The sequence below is a fragment of the Fragaria vesca genome, linkage group LG6, assembly GCF_000184155.1.
Source record: "Fragaria vesca subsp. vesca linkage group LG6, FraVesHawaii_1.0, whole genome shotgun sequence".
NCBI lineage: Eukaryota > Viridiplantae > Streptophyta > Magnoliopsida > Rosales > Rosaceae > Fragaria > Fragaria vesca.
Genome location: NC_020496.1, coordinates 908385 through 923301, shown reverse-complemented (window position 1 = coordinate 923301; position 14917 = coordinate 908385). Strand labels below are relative to the sequence as shown.

Here is a 14917-nt window from a genome sequence, read left to right as displayed (position 1 = left end):
AAAGTGAATTTTTGGCTCTTTAATTGGGCTTATCCTTTTCCTTTACTGAATTTCATTCCTGAAAACCAACAAGAACAAATAAATATTTCTGAAACAGTAGCTGACTATATTACAAACCAACAGTGGAATATTCAGAAGCTTTCTATCGTTTTACCCTAAGAAGTAGTGGAAAATATCCAGGTAATTCCTCTGCCTTATTTTCCTCAAACTGATAATTTGAATTGGGGTTTCACTGGCCATGGACATTTCACTATTAGCTCAGCCTCTCGTTTACTGACTCAAAATCTGGAAGCTCATTCTTAAACCCCTCTTTCAAAGAACATGTGGAAGCTCCGTATTCCACCTGAAGTTAAAGTTTGTGCCTGGCAACTCATTAGAAGTAGACTTTCACAGAAATAGACTCTATACTAATTTGCAGATTGATAGAAGCTGTCCTTCTTGTCCCTCTACCTTAGAAACTGCTGATCATCTTTTCCTACATTGCAGGTTTGCTCAACAAATTTGGCTGTTAACAAGAAGTCGATAATTACCATTAATTATTAGGAAAGTTAACGAAGTCTAGGTTCAGTGAAAATTTAGGTTCACGCTTTTTATCTGTTCACTTGATTTCTACATCAACGACCTTGCGCTCTACTTTGGTCTTAGGAATGGCGATGTAGAGAACACCATTCTTGAGCTCTGCGTTCACTTTGCTCTTGTCACAGTTATCCGGAAGCTGAAGTCGTGTGTCGTAGGAACTGAAGCTCCTACTAGACCGTGCATCATCCTTGTTCTCTTCCATGTTTTGCTCACCCTTTTGTAAGAAGCACGTCATCCTCAATGGACACCTTGACATCCTCTTTAGAGAGTCCTGGCATGTCGAACCGTATTTTGATCTCATTCTCGTCGTCTTTGATGTCCCAATGCACACGAATCTCACCTCCTAATCGGCTTCTGGTGCCGGGGAGGATCATAGTGTCCTCGAAAATACGGTCCATTGTGTCCAGCATCTGGTGCATTGTCCTCATTGGTGACATGGGATCTAATAGACCAAAAGGTGAAACATCCACAGCCAACCTTCTAGCACCAGGCCTCTTCTCCATTTGAATCCCTCGGTTACTACTACCCTGATTCACAGCCACGTCCACACTGCCATCTCCACCGGCCTGAGCTCGCAGCGCCGGCAGCCTATGTGGTGGTGAAGGAAAGCTGGCTGAAGCCAATGCTTTGGTTGCTACAAAAGGTGATGATGATGGCAAGGCCAATGTTGAAGCCATAGTACTAGTGAGTAGTGATAGACAAAGTTGTGCACAGAAAGAGATAAATTAACGGTTGAAGCTAAAGTTGTGCCATGTTGCCGCTACTATAGTTCAAGGGGGAAGAGAAAGCTTCTACCTACAGACCCATTTTTCATGTCTTCGATTTGTATGTGTTTCCGATAGCCACAATGAGTTATAAATGAATGTATAATTCAATTTGTTTATGTCATACATTTTGTTTTCGGCAATGTGAATAGATTGAATTTAGAATCAGTGTATCACCTATATCTGATACCATCCAATCTGTTCATGGACCGACTTATTATTCCTTCCAAAGCTAAGCTGTTGCTTCAGATAGTTCCTTCTGGGATAGGTTTAAGTGATCAAATCAAAATACTCGATGATGTTTATATATGTCACCCCATATATATTAGAAGCACCAACCAAAGTAAATAGCACACCATCAAATTAGCTAATACTCAAATATTAAGTGGACAATCTTTACTAATTTTCCTGCTTAATTAATCTATAGCATCACTGTGTTAGACTTTTTTTTTTTTTCCTTCTTTGTTCCAGAATGATCACTGTGTTAGACACTTAGACTGTTAGTGATGAAATTAAAGAGAGAAAACTTTCCCCCCAATTGTTTGTTACAAGGGTGAGTTAGGTCAATCATTCAAGTAATTCTTACATAACCATTGTGATATGTACGTGTACACAAAGTTTTGTCCGACCATTAGCTTTGTAATTATCTTAATCCAATGTCTTTATCAAACGGGGCACTTGTTGATGAGGCTGTCCTCTTGTCCTTTAGAATACTCCAATTTGCAGAAAAATCATATATATGTTATATGTAGGTCTCTGTCGACTTCAAAATATATGGCATATATACGTTGTGGTTTTTATAATTTCCTTGTTCCTTTGTTTCTTCGAGTTCTGCCACCCAATTGAGGGACTAGTGGAAGTCTCAATCTATAACAAAAACCAGTTTGTTTGTCGCATAAAAATAGTTGATCTGGACCTAAACGACCTTCACATTGTCATCCAAGTAAGGCACACCACAAGTCTCAACTGAGATGTATAGGAGGGGGGGATGCATTATAATCTATGGTATGTAGTGCTTGTTTGTTCATGAAGTTTTGTAAGAATCGAATTAGGTGATATGACATTGCGAGTACGAGAATATGAAGTATCCAGGGTGCGAGTTCAATCGGCAAGTCACGCCAACTTTAGCCGGCATGGCTTTGATATTTTGATTCCTACTTTCCTAAGGTGTAACCAATATGGTCATATTCGAGTTCCCAGAAGGATATTCTAGTGTAGACTCTAATTTCTAACTCTCATGCATGTTTCTCCCAGAAGGAATTCAGCATATATAGAGATGAACCAACTCGATTCCATCGGCAACTATTACATAGCAATGAGCAACTCTTGTTTAAAACCATATGAACGTGCTTGTTACTCAAATGTGGATATGTTATTTTCAAATGGTTAGGAATCATGTAAAGGAAAGCACTTAGGGAAGTGTCTATGTCACTTCAAAAGTGCCATCGGCAACTATTACATAGCAATGAGCAACTCTTGTTTAAAACCATATGAACGTGCTAGTTACTCAAATGTGGATATGTTATTTTCAAATGGTTAGGAATCATGTAAAGGAAAGCACTTAGGGAAGTGTCTATGTCACTAACTAGTACTCTGATTCTCCCCTAAAACAATCGTTCTTGACCTATACATATAACACAATAGTTATAGTTTGGTTCACAATGGCCTCCACACCAAGGAAATAGAGCAGAGGTCCAAGGAGAGATTCCGGTGTTGTATGCAGTTTAGGCTCTTAACTGGGTTTAGATCGACCCCAAGTTGTATCCTTATCAGTCCCAGCCTCCCAGGTATCCATTCCTAGATCAACCTTCCAACAAAACAAGCAAAGATTTTCTACAATAATATTGCAGGACAACATTTTAAGAGGGGCTTCTTGAATACTAGTAAAACAATCTTGCCTGATGAACTAATGGGTAAATGATGTTCTTAAAGGGGCTGTAGAGCTACTTTAACCAACAAATTCATCTTCGGAAAGGGGATTTCTTGAATCAGATTAGTTGAACAGCCTCTCCCGCGCCACTTTCGGCTTCTGCGAAATGTATTGTTTTCATGGAATGCCATTCCCCTGAGGCTAGAGGATATGAACAGAATCCTAATGTAGTTTTGCTTGTTGCCTAGAAATAACTATGCTTCAGGTAGAACTGAAGTTCGGTTATTCCAAAATATGAGAATGGGTTTGCCTAGAAAAGCAAAAATTGCTTTGCCTAAGCATCTTCTAGACATATGAAAATTAAGTTTGGCATAGTTTGTGTGCAAGCAGCCAAGCATCACTGTTGGGGTTACCATATTCTCTACTTACACTAGAAAGCAAATCTTGAAAGACCAGTTCTGATTCCTAAAGAAAATTCACTCATTCATAATATGCTGGCACTACTAATCAAGGTCTAATATGAAGCTTTGAATTGTTTTTGGGGCTCTTATCCCCCCTCCATGTAACAAAAAAAAAGAAGATAAATTGTAAAGCCCCAGGAACAAATGACAAGTTGGCCAGTTAACCATATAACACTCGATTATTCACAAACAAAACTTAATGCCTCCATTTGAAACAGAGGAAAGGAGACTACATAAACATCAGATCCCCAGATGGGAAGACGACCAGCAAGCTAAAAGTTATGCTGTGATTCTCTATACGCTCTAACTTTTGATTGAAGTGAACAAAGACAATGTAATATGGTAAGAGAATAGCTTTTTTTTTTTAACAAAAAGATTTGGATATTTTCTGTCCAACTCCATCAACAGTTTTGACATTTTTAGTACAAGGGGAAGAGAAGGCTTCTACCTTCAGACTGGTACTAATAATTCATTGCAGCAATCATAGCAGCTATTATAGTACAAGGGGAAGAGAAGGCTTCTACCTTCAGACCTACTTCAAGGTAGACCCATTTTATATCAAGAACAATCTTTTCCATTTAGTTTCTAACGATTTTTCCTCCCCAATTATACAATTTAAATAGATTACAGTAATTGAATTAGACCTTGTTTTCCTCGATGGATATCTTGATGTGCCCATGACAAACTGCAGTACAGCACCCTTCCCTAGACTCCAAATCAGACATCCTACCTCTGCATCCAGGACTGAAAGCAAAAGGAAGAGAAAAGAGGTTTTCTATATCAAAAAAATGTATTACAACCTACAAAAAATATAATACAATCCATGATGACATTGATTCCATGAATGTAAAGGCATCTAAAAGGATTAAAGGAGGCTAAAAGAACATGTTCTCATATTCGATTTACATCAACATAGTAACAAATTCAGGATTCATGTAAATTATGTTGTACCCACGGAAAAGAAAACGAATAGAGAGTTTATCGTTATGAATTATGATTTCTTACTAGACTGATTAGCTTATGCTTATTCTTCCATAATCATCCAATGAGACTATCATAAATTATTTCACTGGTTGCAAGTGAATGATATCCTTTTTTCCAGCCATAACTCATAAATTTTTTGAATCCTTTCTCTTAAAATATATATATTTATATAAATTTAAGAAACTGAACCAGAAGACCAATTGACTGTAATACACTTATAAGACAGATAGTTTTCACCAGCAATAGATGTTTCATGGATACAAGATTCTGCATAACACAAGAACCAAAAGGAAGTTGGTTTAATGGAAAAAAACATAACAATTAAACCCATATTTAGTTATGACCAGAGTGATTCTTCAGTGGAAAAAATGAAGTAAAAGAAACAAAAATTACTTTGTGAAATACTTGTATAGAGGCCTTACTGGTGAAATCTCCCGCAGCTCATTTCATTAAAATGTCCAAAATACTAACCCAGATTTTAGAAAAACAAATTTCAAAAGTATAAAATGCATACTTGCACCATTTTTTTTCAATATCGATGTGGGACAAATGTCATCTGTTTGTTTACACAGATTTTCTTTGGTTGCCTTTGCATTTAGACATGTAAATGGACCGGATCAACATAGAACCGGACCTGTTTAGTAATTTAAAATTTTGGATCCGGACCTGACCTGTTACCCGTCGGATCTTTGATAGCTTGATTCAAATCCGTATCTGGCGGGTTAACGGATACCAGACCCGTTAATCCGATCCGTTTATAAAAATAGATATTTTAAAATTTTGAATAATAATTTTAGAATTTTACCATAGTTTCTCATAAAACACTAATGAAATATTATACGAAATGAAGATTTACATTAAAAGTTGAATTACATGGCCAAAATACTCCTTAATGGTAAACTAATATAACCAAAATACTAAACCACCAATGTTTTTAGATAAGATTACAAAAAAAGCATAGGTTATTAAGAGTATTATTATATTATTTGATATTTTTTCAATAATATTATATCTTATAAAAGTATTATTTAATTATTTTAAAACGGACTGGGCCATTAACGGATCATATCAACCTAGATCCGTATCCAACCCGTTTAATAAACGAGTTAATGGGTCCGAGTCAATAATGGATCAACGGGTCAAATTTTAGAACCCGTTTAAAAACCACGGGTCCGGAGCGGGTCCGGATCATGATCCGGTCCGTTTACAGGTTTATGCCCCAACACATATAGTTAGCAAGCATGGGCCTATTCCATTCTCATGCAGGTGGGTTCCCGACTGGTCTATGGGCCTAGAAGGTGGTTCCTTAGTACCGACTACAGAGGACTAGTATTATCACTTTGATAACTTATTTTACAACTTTAGAACAAAGTTTTTTTTGATACGAACTTTAGAACAAAATTGATGTATGTCATGTATTAATACATTGTAAAATTTTCCCTCCAACCTAACTTTTTAATATTATTTCACAGGTTGCCGGTTTAAAGAAGTCTATCATCTAATGCATGCTTTCTTTATGATCATTATCCTAATTGTTGATACCAAGTTTGATTATTACGAGATGGTTGCTTTGGTTACTTAAAAAACCTGCTTGATGTACTGAATGATGAGCACATGAGCTACTCTAAGACTGTTTTAAGGAAGATACAAAGTCTAGAACTATTTTTATGCCAATGAGTCATGCATGGCTTGTTGGTTAGCTATCTTATGACACTATAGAGGTCATGAGTTATCCACAAACATATGTAAAGTGTGGGGTGGGTGTTTCCCACAATCCTCAGCAGGGAGAGAGATGGTAGCAGTCAATGCTTCTAGGGATGTAGGGGTGCACCGCGCTGATACGGAATGTAGTAGGGTTGATGTTGTAGTGCACTGACATGTGCTTCTAATCAAACGAAAGTAGGGCTCCGGTGCCACCTCGCGGACGAGGATTTACAGTAGCTTCTCCACCACCAATATCGATACTCGCAGTTGTAGCGAGCAGAGCAACCAAAGTAAAGGAAAACGAGAACGCAAGGGAGCTCCAGGGAGCTTGAAAAGTAAAGGGTGCAAGGACTCTGGGGAGCCTGGAGAGTAAAGAGACAGAGCTTCGGGGAGCTTGAAAGGAAAAGGGTTGCTAAGTCGAGATGCTTTAGCGTCCGGAGGTTCGACTAGGTCGAGAATTGTATTGTATTTTTGTTGAGTTGTTGAGTGTGTGTAGAGAGTATCCTCGAACTCCTTTATATAAAGTTATTCTAGGGCCACAAGTATTGGCCCAAAGCATGTCAAAGATTTGAAGAAGTCTTCAACGTTGAGATATTGTAGACACCGTGATCGTTGCCTCTTGATATGATCATATTCTAGACTATAGGATAGCCCGCGAACCTTCTGGACGTGTAATCCTAGATCTGCAGGTACCTAAACATATGCAATTAAGGGATAACATTCTTAACCAATGCAAACTCCTTGACATGCATGGAGCCATTTAGGAATAAGTGTTGGCTCCCTTCTTCAATTAAACATTAAATCAGCTCGCGCCACTTTGGTCTCCTTTTCTTAGGCGAACTCCTCTCTTCGCATATGACTCCGCCATGCACACACTGGACCTCATGTATCCATGTTGCACATATGATCATTCCTTATTAAACAACAATTAAGGATAAGTATTGCTTTTGTCCCGCTCTACCACATCTAAATACAACATATCCTTATCCCTTTCACATGCAACTACCTTCTCGCTTGCATGCATATGTCTTCTATGCGAAGTCCATGTCCAAGACTCCCTCTCTTATGCGAAGTCCTCCACCTCAAATGCAAAAAGATCTCCTCGCATACAAACTGTCTAGTTCGCATGGAAACTTAACTCCTTGTGTGTGAAGGTTTCTGCACCAGCTCGCATGCTAGTTTCTTCGCATGCAAACTCTTAGACTCAGGCGAACTTTACCGACTAGCTCACATGCTTCTCTTGGCGGGCCATTACTAGTAAACCCAATATTTTGGGCTCGCAAGTGTGACGTAGACTATGACTTTAATTAGTATTCACTTAGATAATTACTGTTTAATAAAATATTAATTTAGGTGTAAACAGTGGGTTAAAAAATTTCAATAAAAGTATTAGAATTAGAAAGTCTAGAGCTTAGGTCCCTTGTTCTTGCGCTCTGGTTTTGTGTACTGGTTAGTGGTTACGGCTTACAGGCCTACAATTTGGTATTTTTTAATAGTTTACGGTTGGCGGGGCAAAAAAGTTTATTTTTATATATCTATTTTGAGCCTTAATTAGAATAACCTTGTGTGTTTCGAGGAATTTTGATTGTGTTTGGAGGCTTCCCCTGGTGGTATATCAAATATTTTCTGCATCTTGAGCTTCGTCTCATGGTTAAGTTATGTTTGTGTAGTCTAGAGTTTGCTTTAGATTTCTCATTCATGGCTGTTTCAAATTATGTCGTTGCATGAAGTCTGCAAGAGTCATATTTGTAGTGTTTCAGACATTTGGTGTACGTTTCCTATTTCCTTCATTCCATCGATACACACCCGTCATCTTTAAAAAAAATCCTAGCCGAAGAACTCACCCCCACCCACCCCACCCATTTGACATGCCCTGTCTGGCGGCGGCGCGCCTTCAGGGCAGCGTCGCCGAACGGGCCAGAAGAAAGGACCTCAAGTCCCATAGAAGAAGCACCAGTCGAATTGAAGGGGCGCTTGCAAAACATCGCGTACGTCGTCGATGACGAAAGCTCTCAGATGAACAGATGAGGATGGATGAAGGTGGTTGGGTGGTAGGAAGGCAGAGAAGCGATCGTTGTACCCTAGCGATGAGACTGGGCTGGGTGGGTGGTTAAGGGAGGCGTCGATACCAGGATCTACTCCCCTCGGCTCGTTTCGGCGAGATCCGACGTGGCTTTGGAAGTCGGGTTCTGATATGGGTTTGGTGATCAGTTTGAAGGGAGAAGCAGGCATCGGTGGTAGGGACGTAGGGTTGTTTGTGATGGAGTGTCATGGGAAACGTCGGTGACGTGGCGGCGTGGCTGCTGCAATATGTGATTTGGGCTTGGAAATGCTATGTTTTGGTTTTGGGCTTTGGGTCTTGACCCATATTATTTAATTATTTTATTATGGTATTTATGTTTTATTACATTTTATTTTTATTACTAAGCGGGTCCATGCCGCAAATAATACCCTATCTATTAATGGTAGAGCATGAAGGGCCTTATGCCGGTCTATGCACCTTGTGTGCCATATTTGCTCTAGGTATGCGGCATATCTTTTGCTTGGTCAAATGGTCGCAATCTCCTAGTGGCAGGATGAAATTAAGTGTCGTCAGGTTTATTCTCAAACGACAACATAATAGGAAAACTATCTTATTAGACATTAGAATATGTAGCTCGTGTTACATGTCAACTAATTCCATTATGTCACCGTTATTTCAAAACAAATGGAGTCGTCATTAGAATAATACTCTTTACTAGTAGGTGCTTGATGTGCTCATATTATCCTAGAATTATATGCCTCATAATCTTTGTTTTTGCATTTAGTTTCCTTATTTGTGATTGATTTTTGTTATTTTAGTGTTCTTGTAGGTTTGTGTCGTAAAGAGAAGAAAATGAGCTAAAATGCGCAAATCAGGATTGAAAGGCCACTGCAATCCAAGTGTCAGAATCTGCCTATGCAGAACATCCAACTTCGCCGAATTACTGGGAATTACTCATATCGAATCAGACTATGAACCTTATATCATTACAAAGCTATGGAAGTCTAATTTCTGTAGAAGTTTACAGATCTCGATTTCGATACTTCTAGAACGAGTTATGATTGTTTGAATGAAGAAAGGTCAGATCAGAAAATTTGCTCGGATTGGCAAACATTTGTGCATAACTCAAGTTCCATGTCACAAGACCGTTAACCCTAAAGTTTCAAGGACAATAATGCAGATGAGGATTCAAGGAGTACATGTATTCCTAGTTCTACAAGAGATATCTCAAGGTTTTCCCATTCCATATCAAGAAAGGAGTCTGAATCCAAGTCTTACAAGGAAACTTTAAGCCAAAGATGAGCAAGAAACTTCTCTATTTAAGGGAGCACGAATTTCACATGAAAGAGAGGTCTCGAAAGCACATTGAAGACACCTAAAGGAGCAGAGATCCATCCACCCTTCACCTTTCCATTCTTTTTATGTTTTCCTTAGTCATGTTTTGTTAAACCTTTTCTAAGGTTAGGATGATGCTCTAGCATGATTGTTTACATCTTTGATGATTAATTAATGAATTCTGGTTTCTCTTAGATGAATGCTTGATCACTGTTTGATTTTATGTTTTATGTTTAAGTTCTTTGATTGATCACCATTGGAAGATAAATTTGAAGCAGAGATGCAATATAATTTATTTAGCTTGTTGTGATTGAGTATGGTGAATTACGTTATTGCTTGAGAAAGAATAATGGTTTGCTTGATTCCCTTATTTTCTAGTACGTAATGAGTCCTGCATGTTAAATTTATACCTGAGAATGATAGACTGCATAGTTAGGATATACGATCTTTACCCGAGAGGGAGAACATCATACACTTGAGGAAAATTATAGTCTACAGTACCTGAGAGGGACTTAGATATGAGAATTGTCATATAGATATCCGATAGAATCCTTTAGTTGCATCAAGGCGTAGATAAGATTGCTTGTGGTTGATTCTGATACCCTAGATTCATTCATCATTGTTTGTTTACTTATTTTCTTGTTTGTTTGTTTCTTTAAATTGTTATCGTGATCTTGTGTTTTAGTGAGGTATTTCATAATTTGAATTAAACCAAAGATCCTCGTGGGAACGACAACCCATTTTCTTCCATTCACTATGCTACGTCCACCCTGTATACTTGTAGGAATTCCATCAGTGCTTGTTTGAATATATGTACTTTATAGATATTTTCGATAATGTGTCGAGACTTTATTGTAATCAGAGGTTCATGTTTTATGTCCCCCCTCCCCTTTTATATTTGATAGTTTCATTAATGAATGCATAAGGATAGTGCATCAGCCCTTTATTAAATTAAAAAATAAAAATAAATTCAGTTTACCCCCCCCTAAATGTTTGGTGTCAAAATCAGTTCAGTCCTGCAATTTTTTTTTTTAAATCAGTTCGCCCCTTCAACTTTTGTAAACATATCAGTCAGGTATAATTTTTGAATCCCCCTCAAAGTATGATGTCACCAAAGTTGTTGGAACTGATAAAGTGACCCATAATTTTGTTTTATCACTCTTCAGAAGGGTAAAATAGCCAATTTAACAAAATATTGTTACTAAAGATAAAAAAAATGCATCTATTTGACAAAATAATAAAAAATAATGAGAGTATTTTAGACATTTAGTTAAAAATGAGGGGATAAAGTTGAATTATGGGCCCCCTTATCAGTTCCAACGGCTTTGGTGACGTCACATTTCGAAAGGAATTCAAAAGTTGGACCGACTGATGTGTTTACAAAAGTTAAATAAGCGAACTGATTTAAAAAAGAGTTGTAGGACTGAACTGATTTTGACATCAAAAATTTTGAGGATAAACTGAATTTAAAAAAAGAAGAAGAAAAGAGTAGATTCATATTTACGAACAAGATTTATGTTCATTTAAATAAAATAAGTTAGATATTTCGAGATCAGATGCACTTGCATGTGATGAATATTGTATGAATCACTTGTCATGAAAGGAGTAATTAACTTGCAAATATTCGGAAATGACATTATCAATAAGACAACTCACACCCACCCATGGAGTAATTAATCATTGTCATAGCGTACCACAACACCTGGTCATCAACAATAATCAAATAAGATGACATAATCAATCACCTTGAATCTTCTGGGATCTTTTAATTATATAGTGAAACAAATATTTCTAATTTGATTAAACTGACCTTTAAAATTATCTTGGGCAACTTCACCTTTTTTTGTAATGCACCAAGATTCTCATCAGGCAAATCTCTTCAAGGAATCAAGACCGTAGATGATGCCCTCCATAACGATATGAAGCCAACCAAGAATGAAGAAGTCAATTCTTAAATGTTCTATTCAGTAAATGGTGTGTGAGTAGAGAGAAAATAAATTTTATCAACACATCTCTAAATGCTAGATACATATATTTTTTTTTATACAAATTATATAAGACTTTGAAGTACGTAAAATTATTAAAAGAGACATTCGAATCAAATGATCTCTTTTTGTATGCTATTTTACTTCTAACACATTTTAATTTTTAGCTTGAATCAAGTACCATATATTTTGACACAACATATGAATATTATACAATGTTTCTTAAGAATAATAGATTAATTTAGATTTACACGGGATTGAGCATTCTAATGCTGAAAGTTCCATTAATTAAGAACTTTGGTGATGTATTGTCTTGTTTTATTTTGATTCGGTAGGCTCAAGAATTCTTGCAATCAGTTTGAGTAAGAGGCTTCTTGAGAGAAGATATTAACAAAAGGAAATCCCTCGGGGAATATCTTAACCAGATAAAACCCTTTATGGAAAAATAAAAACTTTCGAGGAAGATGTCAATGAGATGAAACAGTACGAAGAAAGATGAAACCTGAAAAAAAAACATTATTAATGTAAACTTTTTTTGTTTTGAATAAATTGAGTAACAGATCTAGAAAAGTATGTGTATTTAGTGAACGTGTTGTGTATTTAAAATGAGGGTAATTGTAAGAAGTTTGGGTATGTGTATCTAGTAACATGTTTAAACAATAGGTGTTGTATTAAGTATGATATGTGTATCTAGTAATTAATGATATGTTAATAAAGTTTTTTTAAGAGAAAAATAGTGTGCTTATAAGAAAAAATCATGATAAACATTCAGTGAAGACGTCCACATATATACGCGGCAGATTTGGTTCTAGGGTTCCGAGCCCTAGATTTTGAAAACGGCCGCTTTAGTTCAAATATTCAAAGATTATACATTACGTAATTCATTAAAAGAGATTAATTATTATCATACATACACCATTACCTCGTGTATTTTGACAAATATCTTCGAAAAAAGGAGATTATTATTGTGTCTAAGCGATATTATGAGATTCTGCATCTAATCCATCTATAGTTGGCAACATTCCAGCGCTACACCGGCCATTGAAAAAAGAAAACATTCCAAACATTACAATTTGCAAGTCAACGAAAGACCAATAAGACAAATGAGATGGGTGATCTTTTTTTCTCGATGAGGAATAAGATGGGTGATCTTTCACTTGCTAGCTCATACAGTCCTTGTATCATTGTGCTAGGGCTGACATTGGTAGGTATACCAACTTTATTTTCCAATACCATGTACCAACCAACTTAAGATTGGTAGGCAAAATCTTATACCAAAACCAACCGTCAAAGTTGGTATACCAACTTAGTTGGTACGGTTGGTACTCGGTTGGTACTGTTGGTATTGGGCCTCTACCAAGTTTAGATTGAGGCCTAACAAACTGAAAGGCCCAGCCCATTTAAATCCTTTTTTTGGGCCTGTACCAAACTTCTATCAATTATAAAACTATTCAAAGTTCAAACACATTCAAAGTTTCACACATCATATAATTTCAAATGCATAAACAAGCAAGATCAAAACTTCAAAAGTTCAAATGCAATAAGCCAACAACGTCCAAAGTCTTATACAGAAAATTAAACAACACATGTCTAATGAAAACACAAAAGTTCAGATTAGCAGGGAAAGATTGATGCTGTGAGGCCAGGAGAGTGCTAGACTGCTAAACACCAGTCTGAACAGAGGTGTTAATAGGTGTGTTTCTTGTTGCCTCAAAGCCTTGGACAAAAGCTAAAAAGATGGTGTTGCTGGCAGAGGTGGCAGAGATGTTGTTGATGGTGAAGAATGTAAACCGGCAGTCATCTCCTCATTTGCAACAGATGGAAATGATGGTGTTGAGCTTGAATTACATATACAACCACTCTGCAACATAGCCTATGCGAAACACAACACAAATCATTGATTATATTATAGATAGCACAAATTGTACAAACACAAATAGCTCAACATCATTGATTATACTCATTATAGAAAAAAAAAAAAAAAACCAAAACCAACAACTTAATGCAAGAAAGACTAGTTAATGCAGTCTATCTCTCTATCTATCTCCTCATTCAAACCTTACCCTCTTCTTCTTCTCTCTCATTCTCTCTAACCTTTATCACAGTGTTTCAGATCAGATGAGATTGTAAGGGTTCTCTACCATAATGTGAGAACACAGAGCATAGAACACACAGGGGCGGATCCAAGCCTAGGGCTACCTAGGCTGCAGCCCATAGAGAAATTTGGGCCAAAAACCTCTAAGTATGGGTGTATATATATATTTCAGCCCACTACACTTGAAAAAAAAATATATATATATAGAAGGAGGTTTACATAATTACATCTGTTGCAGCCTTCAGTCCTTCACAGCTTCACTTCGCACACAAACAAAAGGGTTCTGCAGATTGGTCTTCACTTATTCAGCTATCCACATGACCACATCGGCGACATCGCTAAAGAGGGTTAATTCGTTTGCACTTTGCAGCCAGCAGCCTTTAGTCCTTCACTTCGCATAGCCTTTAGTCCTAAAGGGTTCTTCACATCTTCAGCGCTGCAAGGGACCATGGCATGCTCTCCTCTCAGCTCATCTCATCTTCTTATTATTCAATCAATTTCAAAGCCCGGTACTAAATCCTTAACACCCAATCACCCATTCATTGTTTCTTTTTAGCTTTCAATCTTGAATTGAGATTCTCTTGTTTCTCTATGCTTCAATTGGGGGTTTTCAATTTTTATGCTAAGACAACTTTGACTGAACTTCAATTAACAGAGACAAGTTCCCCTTGTTGTATACAGAATGAATGTTGCGAATCCATAGTGGATTACTGGATTGAGTTCTGCTGTTCTGCAGACTGTCATGTGCCAAAAGGTGATGGCGGATGGTCGGAAAAGCAAAAGGTACAAAAATTTGTTCTCATGGTTTACTCCTGGTAGTATTCTATCAAGTGATAGTGTCAATGATAGTCAGATAGGGAGTGGGAGTGGGCCTAGTGGCAGTAGAGGCTGTAGAGATGTGACTGAAAATTCTGTTAATGATGTCACTTTGAACTCTTCTCTAGTGGGAGAAGAGAGGTTTGATATTAATTCTCTTCAACGTGATCCGGGATTACGGCTTCCGATATGTAAGTATCCTTTGAATGAGCGTGATAGTATTCGAAGAGCTTATGTGGTGTTAGGACCATATCAACCAATCTCAAGTTTTTACCCACCTTCATTTGATGGAGGTCAAGGT

The 14917-nt window shown here is 37.2% G+C and overlaps 1 pseudogene; it reads right to left on the bottom strand.

The window, feature by feature from the left end:
• Positions 1-598: 598 nt before the first annotated feature.
• On the bottom strand, positions 599-1256 carry LOC101314101 (annotated as a pseudogene).
• Between the last annotated feature and the right edge of the window lie 13661 nt (positions 1257-14917).